This window comes from Pleurodeles waltl, chromosome 7 (assembly GCF_031143425.1).
Source record: "Pleurodeles waltl isolate 20211129_DDA chromosome 7, aPleWal1.hap1.20221129, whole genome shotgun sequence".
Taxonomy (NCBI): domain Eukaryota; kingdom Metazoa; phylum Chordata; class Amphibia; order Caudata; family Salamandridae; genus Pleurodeles; species Pleurodeles waltl.
The window spans coordinates 983,145,673-983,157,719 of NC_090446.1; positions in this window are offsets into that span (position 1 = coordinate 983,145,673).

Here is a 12,047-nt window from a genome sequence, read left to right on the forward strand (position 1 = left end):
CAGAAGGCGATAAATGGCCTATCTGCTTGGCTTCTTTGAACATTGTTAGCAAGTGGGGAGCCAGGAGATCAGCCTACCCCTTGCAAAAATGGGCTGTGAGGCCATCCAATCGAGGATCTTTGTCCCTTGCCATGCTGCGTGTTTTAATTTGTATCTGTGCATGATAGCGGATATCTGAAGCCTTAAAATAGCTAAGCTCCAAATCGCAAATCTTGCATTCCAATGTCTGTAGGCACAGAGGAAATCAGAGTGCTTTGATATGCAAATGCCCAGATTATCAATTTTAGATACCTCCCAGAAGAGGCCAGGAGAATTCACTGTACTGACATTGTGCATCAAAAAGTCAAATATGGTGCTATGTATCTTGGCCTCAAAAGGGGGATCCTGCAGTGAGTGTGAAGGCAGCCTTCAGGTGAAGGTGGGACTATGTGCGCCCAGCAAGATTAGTGAGGCAGTCACCAGCGCTTGGTCAGAGAGTGTGTGTGGTAGGTGTTTAATACTCTTAGCATGTCCTGAGATGTCTTTGGTAACCATCCAGTAGTCAATGCATGACCACACACTTCAGGAAGTGGTCACACAGGAGCCACAATGACAGGTGGGTGCCGGGCTCGCCAGACATCAGACAGAAGGAGGGACTGCCGATAGGCAGCAGCTCGGAGATGTGGCCTGACATTGGAGGGTGATTTTTCTAGGTGAGGGTCGAGCACAACATTAAAGCCTTCTCCCCAGATCACTCTAGGGTTGCCCAAGGCCACGTTCTGACCTCACAGCACAATGAAGAACTCAGTGGAGTCCACATTAGGACCATAAATGCACGCAAGGGTAACTTTCGTGCTCAGTAGTGCATCTGAGTACATCACAAGCAAGGACATAATGTCGGCCAGTGTTGTAGTACTCTTTGCATCCTCCACTAGAATCTTTTCTGTATAAGAATTGCTTATCCTTGCACACAGGCTAAGTAGGTAGACCCATCGGTCTCCCCTTTCCAGCCTGCTTGCAGGCAGGGTCAGGTATCCCTTGTGAGATGGAGCTTGTAGAGCATCACAACATCCACATCATGTCTGCAGGTGCACGCAAATGTTTCCGAGCCTTACCAGAGTCATTTCTGCAGCTTACATTGCAGGATATGTCTCACAGCGGGTGTCTCAGTGGCTTCACCTGAATGTCACTTCTTACCGGATTCATGCTCACAAGTGTAGCCTGAGATGCCTAGTTAAGAATGCCAAGACAAGCCCTCATTATGTAAGTTACTGCAGAATGTGTGAATAGGAATGCAACAAAAGAAAACCCAGCTACTTTTCCCTCCCCCTCCTACTTCAACCACCCGAATCAGTTGAAGAGTACATCCCCCCCATTACAACAGAAGCAATAGTGAATCAAGAGCGAAACATTCCTGGGGTGTCACGGTGAGGGGGGCAGTTCCCTATTCTCCAAAAAGGCACTTGTGACAATGTCATCAGGCTGTAGAGCGTACGCATCAGTCATTGTCATCAAGCCAACTACTGGCATTTGGGGTGACTTCAGAGCTTGCAGTCATCGAGTCACAGAATTTTTTGTGGCTAAATGAAGAAAAGAGCAGTCTGGCAGTCTTTGAAGAGGGTGCAAAGAAGTGTCTCTACATAGTCTTCAATGGTGGACATGGAAGTAGATTTAAGTAGGCCCAAATTCTAAAATTGTTTGTCCTCGTGCGTGCCACTAGGACCTTGGTTTTGGCTTTGATGAGGGTGAGGACTTTTTCCACCTGTAAGAGCCATTTGGTATTCACCCACAACTCCATCCTCCATGTTGGACACCCACTCAGACAGTCTATCTTCATGTTCATCAAGTTGGTTGCCCATGTGATCTAGTCTGTTAGTGAGTATGTCAGTTTTGGCATCAATCGTTTTTAAACTGTTACGCAAATCAGTGAGAAGGTCTGTGATGGCCACACCATCAGCACAGCACAGTGGCCGGCTCAAGTCCAGTGATGATTCCTCTAGAGGTGGGGGGGCAGCCTAGCGACTGCACCAAAAGTCACCTCGGACTGGCACAACAGGCAGCAGCAGCTGCACAGGCACAGTTTCAAGCCTGCAGAAACTTGCAAGGATCAGGAGTGGCAAGGGGAATGGCCCAATAAGTCTCACCCAGGCCCCAGGGCTACCCCCCCACAGGACCACAGTCACCTACACCAGGTTGCGATCCTCCCGAGGTGCAGGCTGTCGGTGCTCCCACAGAACAGACAGGGGCAGCAGACAGCAACACCTGTGCTCCCAGCAGCAGGTGATCTAATGTCACCAGTACAGCCACCACTGAAGGCTCCTTCTCACCTAGACTCTCAATGCACCACTTCCACCATTTGTGGCAGTCCCAGGGTGGCAGACTGCATCACAGTAGACATCATCCACTACGGTTCGCCGCAGGTCTGCTTTCAAATATTCTCTAGCAGTACTCTGCCACTCCATAATGCAGTGCCTCGCAATGAGCCACCTTTATGTCAACAAGCCAGATAGATATCAATAGATATGTAGCTAGACCGGCAGAGCCTCACAGAGTGGTGGGCATCTTGTAGTCTGGCTCACTCGTGTCCAGAGGACAAAGTACATTAGTCACATAGGCAAATCAGAAGCACCATTTACTTGACTTCAGGCAGGCTTTACGTTTTAAATGGACTCAGATATAGGGTCTATACACCGCCACACTCCTAGTGGCAGTCTGTACCGCTGCCAATGTGACGGTCCTACTGTCACATTACAACCCTGGTGGTCAGACTGCCAGTGAACCGCCAGCTCCGCCAGGATCTTGGATCCCGGTGGTCTGTCAGTGGTGGAGGTCCTAATCCACTAGGGCAGCACTGCCGTGGGGATTACAACCTCATTCTCCACCAGTGGTTCCATGGCAGTAGCAATGCCATAAAATGCTGGCAGAGAACGTGGGGCCCTTAGGGTGCCCCTGCAATGCCGATGCACTTGGCATTGGCATGTGCAGTGGAGGGGCCCCCCTGGCCAGCACCATCGCAATGTTCACTGTCTGCTTTCTAGACTGTAAACATTGTGAGGGCGCTTGTGCACCCTGCGCTCTACAGCATTGCCACCAGCTCAGTTATGAGCTGGAGACAATGCTGCAGCCTGTTTCCCACTAGGCCAGCGGTCAGAAACTTAGGTTTCCACCCACCAACCTAGCAGGAAATCCATAACAGCTCCGGTGGGGAGGTCTCAAGTTTCCCCCCTCTGATGTTGTGGGAAACTCTTAATGGGGCCGGCTGGGAGGTAGCCATATGCACTTGGCATGGGCAGTGCAGGGGCCCCCATGGCCAGCACCCTCGCAATGTTCACTGTCGGCTATGCAGTCAGTGAACATTGTGAGTGTGCTGGTGCACCCTGCAGGCAACAGCATTGCCGCCAGCTTGATAACAAGCCGGAGATAGTTCTGTAGCTTGTTTCCCACTGGGCCAGCGGTCATAAACTCAGGTTTCCATCCACCAACCTAGTAGAAAATCCATAATAGCTCCAGCGGGGAGGTCACCCTCTTTGGAGTTTGACGGACTGAGTTTTTCATCCGCCAAACTCATAATTGGGCCCATAGTCTCATGATTGTCTTGTCATAGTTGGACTCTCGCTCCTTAGCGAGGCTGCTGGTTTAGGGGTGACAACACTTCTGTTTGTAGGCAACTGAGTCACCCTTACAACAAGCTGCAACTGTCGGCACAACCCCCCTGGTTCACAAGCAGTACCTCACCAAAGACAGTAAAGGTGATTTCTGGCAGCCTTACACATGGACTCTCGGTGAGACTTCTTAGGGGAGTCTCGGTGGAACAGAAGTTACCCTTTTCTCTCATTAGCAATGTCTCATACACACATAGGCAATGAAAGAGATGTATGAAAGTTTTCAATATATTTATTGAAAATACTGCAATCTACGGTAAAATGCATGAATTGCAATGTTTAGGATAATGAGCAATAATAAAAGCAAAATTGTGAAGATGAGAGTTGTGAATATGAAAACCCCCACCATATTGCAATAATCATAAGATATGCAATTCCTAGCAAGAGAGCCTAATCTCTACCCTAACAAAAGCTAGGTGTAATAAACCCTAATCTGCCAGTACCATGTCCATGAGAAGCACCCCCCATCCCTTGTTACCTTGGAATGACATCTCTAAGTCAGACTCCGTGAAGACACAAAGGCTGAGTTCTGCAGCAAGGTCACGTACAGCATATATGGCATCTGAAAGGCACCCCTCTGATAACCTTGTATTTATACACCTCATGTAGGATCCCTGACGCAGGTATGTTCATAAACAACTGATAATGTGGCAGACTTGTGTCGGCAGTTACATAAACAATCCCTAACAAGTGCACATTATGTTCCTGTCAAACCTAAGTGAGAAAGGGATATGATGACAATACCTAAGGACATCACTGATAATGACGCCTTCTCAGAATGGCACTGATAAGCAAAAGCAAAACATTACTTATAAGATGTAGGCAGCTGCAAAATGCTCAAAGAAATAATGAAATAAATGGACTAAAACAGCATGCTAAGTAGGTAAAAGATTACTAGGTAAACAGGAAAACAGGCCGATGGCTAAGCTGAGTCCTGTGCTCAGTGGGGAACTAAAATAGATTCACCACAGTCTGCTTGTTTCCTAATTGGGTTGAGACCCACTCAACCAGGAGTAGCAACAATATGACGGTAGCCAAACTCTTGTTAAGGGAATTAGTACTGAAGGTTGGCATGCCTGCTACTATTGACAGTTTGTGGAACTCATTTTAAAAATGAGGTCCTAAACCTATTATGTATGGCCTTACAAACTGAGCAAAAATTCTACTGCAGTTACCGACCAGACGAATCAAGTGAGGTTGAGAAGATGAATGGCACTATTAAGTTTAAGCTTTCCAAAGTGGGTACCTCAGCAACTTTAAAATAGCCATATGTTCTTCCTCTTATTCTGATGAGCATTAGGAGCACTCCAAACAAAAAGACTGGTCTTTCTCAACATGAAATCCTCATGGGCTGTACTATGTGGATCCTGTACATTCCTTAAGTAACACTTGTATCAAAAACAAATGACAACATATTGGATTAGTGTAAAGGTCTGTATCATGTGATGAAATATGCCTCATCAGGTAAATTTTGCAACACTATCAATAAAAGAATTCCAGTGACACACATTTCAACCAGGGAACTTAGTCCTGGTGAAGAAACATGTCCACAAGAATTGCTTGGAGCCACAGTCGACATCATGTTATACTTGTGACTAAAGCTGCTGTCAAGTGTGCTGGCATCCCATAATTGATCCATGCAATTTACATGAATAGCGTGAAGACTGCAGATGAAGGCATGGTGACAACAACCACTGATTCCCAGAGTCAAGTTTGAGTTCACTGTGTGGGTCCATAGGGGAGCGAAGAAGATCCTGGTGAAAGTTTGAGTTGTGGGATTGATAGCCAGCAAACTGAGAATTAAAGTGAAACATTACTGCAAAAATGTGGGCAACAAGGAGAAAGGAGACTGGTGTTCCAGTTAATGAAAAAGTCAAGCTGAAAATCTTTGTCTTAAGATCTTCCAATTGAAAGCAGTTCACAGTGAGTTAAGTTGCTGATGTCAAAAAACAACAAGTTCAGCTGTGACTAAAGAAGATATAGCAGTAGTCACAAGTTAAAATACAGTGTTGAGAATTCACATTTTGGAGACAAATTGCCTGTGTCTCTGAGAAGCAGGACGTGATTGCAGTAACCAGGAACCAGAATCCATCAGAGAAGGACCAGAAGAAATTGATTTTGAGGATGGTGAAAGTGAATCAGTTGTATCTAAAAGACATACAAGAGTAAAAGTGCCAAACTGAAAGTATTGATCAGCTGAATTGACCTATCTAACATCAGTATCTACAGATGAAGAGTCAGATGTGGAAGTTATCAGCATAACAAATTGCTGTTGGTTCATCTTTTATGACAAACTAGAAGAAGAACCATCTTGAGCTTGCTAAGTCTTTGTAGGAAGCTGGCCCTTTATGTGGTATATGAATATCTTATAAAGGTTCCAGGTGTTCCACAAGGAGGGGGCAGGGCTTGCTAGCAATCCCAAAGTGCTCTATTTAGGGGTAGTGTTGTCGGGCAGCCTTAGGATTAACAAACAGGAGTGCAAGACATCTACACGCACACACAATAGTTAACAAATGAGACATACAACTCTAGAAGGAGATCCACACCACTTTATAAAAATAGCAGGTATCTTTATATATGTTTAGGCATTGGAGACAAATCATTCAGGTAAGTAAGTGTTGATATAGTCATTCTTTTCATTTTAAAAAGTAGACACAGTGCAATTTCTGACCTCTGCAATGTTTTGCTATGGGAGGAAAAACAAGTTCTGCAATCAGGTACTATATGACACCTTACAGTACCAATCTCCTGGACTTAAGGAGAGCATTGGCCAAGGGTCAGGACCACACCAACAGGTCACTCTAGGCGGCACTGGAACGGCCGGGTGCAGAGGTGTAGTACAGCATCGGGTGCCCAGTGTATTTCAATATAGTTCGGTCTCTGTAGAAAAAGGCTGCAGGCTCTGGCTATGAGGCCAGTCGAGGTCAACCAACAGGTAGGTTACAAATGTGAGGCGCTCAGGGATGTAGGTGCACCTTTGGTACCCTTCTCCACAGGTCAGGGGCAACAGGGGCAGAGGTGTCCTTTGGTGTTGGGTTTCTGTGTCCAGGAGCACTTGTGGTTGAGGGGTGCTGTGGTTTGAGGCTGCAGGTGTTGTCGAGGAGTCCAGGTGGGATGAAACTCCAGTGGACTCAAGCTCAGGAGAGCTGGGGCATTTTGTTGACCCCATGGGTCCACTTAAGTTCAGGACGGAGGCGACGGTTGCGGTGGTTGTTTTAGGCATCAGGTTTCTCTCACCATAAAAGCACGGGAGAGGGGGCCTGCATGCAGTGGCTACAGGTAACTTTGGAGAGTCCAGGAGGTGTGAAACCATGATGGAGACGGACTCTGGGGAGCTGGGGGACCATGTTGGCACTGGTGGTCCACTTAACCTCAGGTTGGGGAAACAGGTGCAGTGGTGACTTCAGGTGTCAGCGTTTGACAGTTCCAGAGGCTTCAGAGACCCTTCTTTGGAGGTTTTTGGAGAACAGCTCACTGTTCATGGGAGGTCTTGAGTCTTTATTGAAGGCAGGCAGTCCTCCCCAGTTTCTGGAGTCACAGCTGCAGGACAAGTCAACTTTTGGTGTAGATTTTGTTGAGGGATGTAGACAGGCCAGCGGGGTTGGTACCAGGTCAGCTGCTTCTTTTCTCCTCTTCTGCTGTTGGAGTGCTTCAGTGTCTTCGGTCTTCTTAGATTATCAGGATCTACTTCTCTGGTGCTAGATGCTCCGCTTAATACTGAATTTAAGGGTGTTAGGGGTGTGTAGGGTAGTAGCCAATGAGCTACTGACCTTGGGGTCACTACACCCCCAATATGACCACTTTCTGTGGAAAGTGGGCATAACCCTGTCCCACAATTCCTAGGTATGCCATCACCAAGATGGCTACTTCTGAAAAAGTGTGTCCACCTCGCAGTAGCCCACCTAAAGGGTGGTACTAGCCTGGGGGTGGCACGCCTGCCTGACTAGCTAATTTTCCCACTTGTCCAGGTGCTAAATGGGCTTTGAACGGGGGTGGCTTCCTCTCCTGTAAGGGGAGCCAGATTCACATTTCAAAGGTGGCCGTCCTTTGAGGCTTGCCGCCTTAGGAAGGTAATGAGCTGGTCATCATGTAGGAAGAGGTGTTACATCCTCTTCTCGGACAGGCTTTTGTTCTGGACTTCCTGAGAGCCATAGGCTCTCACCCTCGGGGTCAAGAACCACGTCTCAGGTGGCTGGCTGGCAGGCAGGAACTGATCAGCGAGCACACCAGAGACTGGTAAGGTTTCAGGGGGCACCTCTGATACCAAACATCCCTATCTTCAGTGAAGCCATCATATAGCTGGGGAACTGGTACTGACTGGTGTCCAGCACATGCATGTAAAATGGGTTCCCTGGCCACTTACTATGTCTGAGAATCGACAAAGACATAGCAGGGGCATATCATCTCATGCAGATATGCCCTCACATGTAATATAATGAACCCTGCCTTTGGGCTGTAAGGCCTGCTAGAAGGTGTGACATATATATGTTGCATGCAGTGTTAGGGGAGAAGGCACACAAGGTGTGTGTCATGTCATGTTTTCACTTTTGTCTGCACCAAGACACACAGTTTGCAATGGCAGCCTGTTGTGTGGTTGGTGAGGGGTCACCTAGGGTGGCACAATTTGTGCTGCACCCCTTAAGGACCTTCTTTAGTACCCCTGGTACTATTTACTCGGGCCTTAGCAGAGGGTGCTAAAGGTTTTGTTAATTGGGGAAACAACCTGCGTAGGTTTGGGAAAGAGATCAGGCACTGGGGACCTGGTTAGCAGGAACCCACTGCACTTACAGTTGAAATTACATCAGATACCAGGTGAAAAGTGGAGGGTAATCATGTCAAAAAGAGGCACTTTCCTGCAGTCTTGATAAACTTTTAGCTGATTTTTTTTTTATTTAAACAGAACCATTTTTGCTTTGTATTAGGTATTTAGGCAAAGATTATAGAGTTCCCTTAATACTACAAACTGAAAACATGAAAAAGAAGATTGATTCCTTTTTTGCACTCCGTGAACTTTTGTACCTTATTTTTATTTTGTGCCTTTTTAGACCTTTTGTTTTCCTCAGCACAAGGTAACATTTTTAGTATATTTAACTTGATAATGATTTTATTAATTCTAGATGGTTTAATGTAAAGCTTCATTTCTCCAGTTGATTATGTTTCTCCTTCACAGAGTGAATGAACTAACATAGATAATGAAATATAGCACATGCGATTAACACTAGGGATAGATCAGTAGGAAATTATAAGGATAACGATTACTTAGATCTTTTAGGGGAATATGTTAAGCTAATGACCGTCATTGAATGTTGTGTGTGTACATTTTTTTCCATCTTCAGCTAAAGAAGGTGCAGCATATTTCCAGTTGCCTTTATCGTATAGTCTATTACCTAATATTTTTGTCAGGATTTTCCATAAGCAAGAGTTTTTGTCCCATTATCTTTCAGACTTCAAAGTTTCACCGGAAGAATGTCCAATATCTAAGATGTCTCGGAATGCTGTCCGATAATATACTGATTTGGTTGCACATTTGAGACTTAGTCCCTGATTTATATATTGGCTGAGAAGGTGCTCAATTGCAATAGTGAAAATTCTCTCCCCAGCAAAATACTGGTCCTTCTGTCAAATTTAATTGTGGGTGGACCTTAAGCTCTGTCATGGCTAAACTTCTCCTATGGTCCTGGGGATTTAAGGCTCTCAGAGAAATGGCTACATGTCCGCCTGCCCAATTTAGATGGCAGACATAGTCATTTTTACTGTCTTTCACCATCAGGCAAACCCTGGGGATGAGTGACAGGAAAATGCAATTAACACTCCCTCACTCTCCCCCCACCCAGGGAGATGACTTCCGTGGTGAGAGTACAAAAGAATACTCTTTGCTACAGGGTTGCGTTCTGTAGCAAAGAGTAGAATACATTCACAGGAACTGCCATGACAGCAGTTCCTGCCAATGCTTTTATAAATCATCGCAGGCTTGGATGTCATTTATAAATTAGGCGGGTAGACCCTCCATGATGGGGACGGAGTAATTTACTCTGTCCCCATGGCAGAACGGTGAATGATCCACCTAAATATTAATCAGGCCCTTTAGTCTATTTTCTTGGTTTTACTTATTATTGCACTATTCCTATAACTGAGAGCCTTCCTGGCAAATGTATCCTATGCATCTAATGATTACTGCTGCATTTGCATTTTTCCCCTAATTTCTGTATTGCAATTTAAATGTTTAATAAACCTTCATGGTTTTTCCTAATTTCTGCATTGCAATTTAAATGTTTAATAAACCTTCATGGTTTTTCCCATTTACTGATCTTGAAATGACACAATAAGAAGATTTTCTGAGGAAAATTGCAAAACTCCAGAAGGTGCATAAGATTAGCATTTTCTTTGAAGAAACAAAATGATTGTGGTTAACACCGTCCCAAAACACAATCATGCATATTATCTAAGTCATAGCACACCCACAACCATTTGTTCTCTAGGAAATTACTTCTACATTTTGATATCTGTTAAAATATTGACAAAATATTTGCTCTTAAGTGAGATCCCTGTAGAGAGTGAATAGGAATATGTATTCCCATTCCATTCCCTCCTGTTAAATTGAAACTGTTATGTTCTACTGGGTAAACGATGGGCTGGGTATGCATTAAAAAAGAGCCCAATGATAGAAGACACACAGGTGCCAAGGAGTGAGATCCTGAAAGGTTGTGGGATGCAAGAAACCAACATTAAGTTACTTCTTGTATCAGAGACTAGTACTCTGATCCCAAGAACTAAAGAATCTCTTCAGAGAGGAAGTCACCTTATATGGAGTAGACTCCCATGAGGTATGCTTTCTGTGATGTTAAATCACTCATAACTCATGAACACAAAAGGCAGAAAATCACCCTTTTCCACACCTCACTGATTATTTTTCTGAGAAAAGTACCTCATCTCCTCCTGTGAGCATCTGTGATATCATCTCCCATCCTCTTGCTTTCAGCAGCAGCACATTACTAATTTCAGTGCTTACCTTCTGGGCATGATCATAGCTCATACAACTTCATTGATCCCCACAATGTCTGTACATGAGCTTCAACTTTATCACTGCTTCTGTATCAGAAAATCAATGATATCGTCCCAAGGACCTTCCCCCAGTACCTGTGCATCACTGACCTCAACCCAGGGGCTCTCACACCTTCCCTACCTGAGCAAGAATGACATTATTGCAGTGACTCTCACTCCTGTACCTAAGGATCAGTGATACTCCATCAGCGACCCTCACACCTTCTGCACCCAAGCATCAATGGTATTAGCCATGAAACCCTCACATGTTCTGTATCTTAGCATAACACACATCATCTCAGGGGACCTCACTCCTGTAACTGAGTAGCAGTGATACCACCCCAGGGACCCTCATACCTTCTGTAACTAAACAACAATGATCTCTGCCTAGAGTCCCTCACTCTGGTACCTCAAAATCAGTGATATTATTTCCAGTGATATTACATCAGAGACACTCATATTGTGTACATGATCTCACACCTTCTGAACCCGAGCATCAGCAATATCGGCCCATATGCAATTGCCTCTTCTGTACCTGAGCATCATCAATATCACCCCAGGGATCCTCACGTCTTCAGTACCTGAGCATCAGTGATACTACCCCAGGGGTAATCGCTCCTTCTGTACCTGAGCATCAGTGACATTACCCCAGTGGTCCTCGCACTATCTATATCTGAGCATCAGTGATATTACCCCAGGGATTGTCACTTATTCTGTATCTAATTCTCAATGATACAACACCCTTGTATCTGAGCATCAACAATAGTTATTTACCAGTCTTTTCCTGAGCATCAAAGCTATTACTCCTGGGACTTCACTTCTTCTTTACCTGAGCATCAACAATATCATGTTAGGTACCCTCACTTCTTCTGGGCCTGAACATTAGTGGCATTACCCCAGGAACCCTCACTGCTTCCATAACTGAACATCAATGATATCAAACCAAGGACCCTCACTCTTATACCTGAGCATCAGTGATATTAATACATGGATTTTCACACCTTCTGCACCTAAGTATCAAAAATATCACCCCAGATACCTTCATGACTTCTGTACCCCCGAATCAACAATATCACTACAGGGATCTTCCTCACTCCTGTTCCTGAGTATCAGTCATACCACCACAAGAACCCTCACACATTGTGTACCTGAGCTGCAATGATATTATCCCAGGGACCCTTGCCCCTAATGTACCAGTGCATCAATTACATCATCGCAGGGACATTCACTCTTTCTGTACCTAACCTTCACTGATATTATGACAGTGATCCTAAAACTCTGTGTACCTGAACATCAGTGATATTACCCCAGGGAGCTTTACTTCTTCTGTACCTGAGTATGAATGATATCATCACAGGAGTCATT